Raw genomic sequence first — 4,503 nt, 5'->3', positions numbered from 1 at the left:
TATGTGTCCTCAATTGCTCGTGCAATATGTTAATATTTTAAAAATATTCTAAATGTTAAAAGAGCTAATAGCAGGAAATGCCTGTTCCTTATGTAATATTTTAACGAGAGTGGTCACAGGAATGGATCGATCTAAAAAAACCTGCCATGAAATCCGGGGTAACCAGGCGGTCATTGTACTTGACAGTCCTGTCCTGAGAATGAGTGACGATGTTTTGGTAGTTTGATGGCCATGAAACGATATGTCATGTAAAGATAGTCAGCATGATCGCCATAAGGCAGTCTGTCATTGTCTTGCTGAGCGATTCGCATGCATGATGCATAAGAAAGTAAAAATAATCAGTAATCTATTGCTAGCTGGGGAAAGTAATCAGTAATATGTAATGTACTGTTTAGACTTGCCAATCAAAATAGTTTCCTAAGCAATTTCAAAAGCCCATAGGTTATTTGAAAATGCACTCCTGATCTTGTTTCTGCTGCATCCAAAATAAAATCTCGTGTCCCCACTGCACATGGGTGCCTGTAGCAAGGAGCTGGGACACCAGGCCACCTCTGCTGACCCTGCATAGAAAGGAAGAAGCAAATAACCAGGGCCTGATATTTTAAAGTTGTTTTAATGCAGTAGGGATAGTAAACTGAGAAACTGGTCCTTCCTACTGAGGGTGATCAGAGCGAGATCTTCCATATCTGTACACGCAGGGAAACTGATGCAAAACCACTGCAACGAGTTTTTTTTGGCAGCCAGCAAGGCTGATGACTGGGCAGGCGGCCGTGCCCGTTGGTGCTGGTGTGAGCTGCCTCAGGGCAGGGGCTGCCCACAGGACACCCGTTTGCATCAGCCTGAGAGACTGGCACCAGCCCCGGGCCTTCTTGGGAGAACATCTTTGGTGGACTATCAACAGAGCCCAGATTTAAGGGCTTACGCCGAAAATACTGTTTATCATAGAGTAACACGATGCATTTACCTCGTTTCCATTGCAGGATCAGGAGCCTAGAGGAACCAGCAGGAATCCCCCGGCACATCTGATGCTGCTCTGGGCAAGGGAGGTACGCTCACTTTTAGCGAGGAACATGGGCAGTGTTTTCAGAAAACAGCTGCTGCAAGAACAAACGCGATTGTCTGAGTGCCTCGTCGAGAAACGTATTTCTCCTCTAGCCACAGGGTGGTGCTTTTGCCCTCTTTATAGCCTGGCAGTACAGCAAAAATAGCTCGGGAACTGTTGACGAAAGTCTTTAATTTTAGAAGAATCATTAGGGATCAAAGCAGTTGTCCTTAGGCTCCGCAGAGCCCCCCGCCGCGCGGTGCGGTACCGGGCCGAGGCGCTTGCCCGGGCTGTGCCGGCAGGCCGGGGCTCGGCAGGGCTCGCAGGCCGCACTCCGCCTGGCGCTGGGTGCTGGTCACCGGGGTGCTGGTCACCGCCGTGCAGGCTTTCTGTGCAAACAACAAGTAAAGCGACTCCGAATCCTCGCAGCTTGCTCCATGTGGGAAAGTCTGTCGGGATTTCCTGGTGACTCAGCCCAGGTGAGCCGTGCTCTGCAAACACATAAATGAAATACATTTTCCGTTTGTTTTATTGGATGTCCCAGAATGTTTTGTAACACGGCTCTAATTGCCTATTTATTTTCCACAGGACACTGGAGTACCTACACCAGCGCCGTCATTTCCTATTCAGCTCCAGAGGAGTTTCAGGCACCGAGGCACAAGCCCAGCAATCCCGTGCCTTGTCCTTTGGCAGCAGTGTGCGGTGCTGCACTGGAGCAAGAGCCGCTTGTGGCCATGCTCAGACTCGCTCAGCACGGGGTGCAAGGACTCCCTGAGAGCCTGGCTGCTCCACGGCCACAGGGACAAGTCCTGGTGGGAGCAGACCCCCACGGTGTGCCCCTTCCCCGCCGTGACCACCGGCCCTGAGCCAGCCCCACACCAGGTCAGCAAGGGAAGGGCTGTGCTACGGCAAAAAACAAGTTCCCAGGTCGTGGCTGGGCATGCTTCCAACAGTTGGCTTGCTCTGTCCAAAAATGTTAAATAGAGTGGAAATGACACTGCTTTCCTCTTTTCACGTGTCCCAAGTTTAGCTAGCTTTAATTTTTTTCTAAGAGTTTAGTATAAATTTGTTTTAATTTTACAACGCCTCCGGCTCCATCAGGAGACAGATTGGGGGGCTCTCCTGGGTAAGTACTAGTACCACTTTTCAGTGGGTTAAAATGAATCAGACTTTTTGCAAAAGTTACTTTCAAGAGAGATCTGAGAGCTAAAACTATGTGCTTCTGTGTGTGTGGAGCCATAATAGCCTATTCCAATGCACAGACAAATGTCTTTGACTGACCCTCCACATGTCACCAGCTAATATGCTACCTGCACTTAATGCCCTGACCTGTTAATCACCCCATTATTTTGCTGAATTGCACATATTGTAGATGGAACTGGTGGCTTTGAAAATGATAATCAATCATCTGTCCAGCATGCTATTTGTTCAAATCTTCCTGATGTTCATGTCTGAAGAATTATTCCCATCCTACAGAGGTCTGCCAGTGTGGAAGGAGCTGATGACCCCAGGGACAGATTTTTAAGAATGCTTTAAAGGATCTTGGAACACAAGACCTGTTGCAAGGCATATTCACTACAGCGTGGAGATGAGCTTGAAAATCCTTGTTGAGGCCTGTCCCAAGGACTAGCAAATCACACAGTTGTGACTGAGGAACGGTTGTCCTTAGCAGGCAAGTACGCAGACACCACCGATGGAGTTTTGTGAGTCAGAAGAGGTTGTGCCTCAGAGCTGGGCAGCCCTTGGAAAGCCCCATCCTATGCAGACAGGTTTCTTGAAGTCTGAAGATGTGCAAGGTGCCTGACACGTGGGAGATGTCCAGCTCCTGGCACCACGGCGGCTCATGTCACACATGCCCTCGCTACAAGGTGTGCTGCCGCATACAGACACCTCTGTCCAGTCCCCAGGCTTCCTGAAAGCTCAGAAACTCCTGTCTGTTGATACGCGGCCAGGTGCAGTGGCCACCTTGGGTGAAATCAAGTGTTTTAGCTGGCTGGGCTTGGAGCTTTTTCTGAGTACTCTTGCGTTTTAGCCCAGTTTTTAAACTAAAAGGAAAGAAGAGTCAGGCTAAGAACGTATGGCTTAATGATATATTTGGAGATGGTCATTTGTTCTATTTTCCACCTGAATAAATTTAAAGGCACAGCTGAAATTAAAATGTCAAGTCTCCATTTGAAATGTAATCTACTGTCATATGGATGCTATCGAATCTGTTAATAATTAGAACCTGGCACCTCAGTTTAAGTGAAGCCACTAATTCAAAGTCATGGTATTTAACTTACTTCACAGCAATGCTGGAAATAAGGACACTGAATTGTTGACACCAGATCTTTTATATATATTTAAACAGATTTGTTTACCTTTTTCTTAATTAAAGCAAATGAGATGTAGGCACCTTGCTGCCTTCTATGCTTTTGGATTTTTTTTTTCTTTAAACATAGTGTTTGTTACCTCCATAATAAAACTGCATATATTGTAATGGATTTGGAAGAAATGAAAAGAAACTAAAGTGCTTAAGAGCAGTTTTCCCTTTTTCTTTCCCTCTAGGTTCCTGACTTTAATGTGATTGTTCTCATACAGAAGCCTCTGGATGCTATGGGAAGAGCTGGCTCCGGGCGAAGGCCAGCATGCCAGCTAGAGGAGCCTCGCATCGCATCAGGTGTGTGTGATTTTCTCAGGTTTTCCAGGAGAACCATGAGAACATTTCTGGAAAATATCTCCACTAACAAAGCATTCAGCAACAGACTGCAAAAACAGAAACAATTTGTGAACTACTTCAACCACAGAGGTGGGAGACAAGCAAAATGATTGCACATTATTCTGCAAAAAGTCCATCAAAGTCATAATGAGCATAATTCACAATAAATTTGAGCCCTGTTCAGAACCTTGAAACTGGTAATTGTATGATCGCTCAGTTTTTTAAAAAGCCCATTGTGAATTGGGTACTTTAAATAAAACCATAAGCAATGTAAAGTCATTATCTTAAAAATGCAGCTGTGCTGCTGTGAGTCTTCTCTGCAGAAGCATTTCGGGTTAGCTGGGATGGGTGAAGGCATCTCCAGTAGGTTTGCAAACTCATTGTCATGCTGAAGGTAGCCTCAGATGAGAAGGAGAGAGAAAATGCAAGGCTGTAAGTACAAAACATGAGAAAACCTTAAGCGCTTAATTTCTCCCAGAGCATCAGAAGGCATGTGGGAGGAGAGAGTGGGAGTGTGTGGACTGAGTCACTGAACATAATTTTATGTGTTTGGGTATTTTTTTAATTATCCACACTGGCAATTTTCAGGAAATCTCCCACCTTTGTACTACTCCTAATGCTTCCCTGTCAGTGCCCATAACGATGCTCACGTCAATGGGAGGTATGGGTTAGCTCTGCTGTTTTTACTAGCATACTTTTACAGAAAATACTCAGCAGCCCTCCTCCTCTCCTGGCCCGATACATGGGTTGATCACAACCATGA

The 4,503-nt window shown here is 46.1% G+C and overlaps 1 long non-coding RNA gene across 1 annotated transcript; it reads left to right on the top strand.

Moving 5' to 3' along the window:
* Positions 1-490: 490 nt before the first annotated feature.
* Positions 491-2,709, top strand: LOC121072681. Its single transcript, XR_005821365.1, has 3 exons — positions 491-1,521; positions 1,631-1,924; positions 2,519-2,709. It is a non-coding gene; the product is annotated as an uncharacterized LOC121072681 (long non-coding RNA).
* Positions 2,710-4,503: the final 1,794 nt, after the last annotated feature.

This window comes from Cygnus olor, chromosome 6 (genome assembly GCF_009769625.2).
Source record: "Cygnus olor isolate bCygOlo1 chromosome 6, bCygOlo1.pri.v2, whole genome shotgun sequence".
Taxonomy (NCBI): Eukaryota; Metazoa; Chordata; class Aves; order Anseriformes; family Anatidae; genus Cygnus; species Cygnus olor.
Note: the sequence above shows the minus strand (reverse complement) of the source record. Positions and strands in the feature narration are given on the sequence as shown.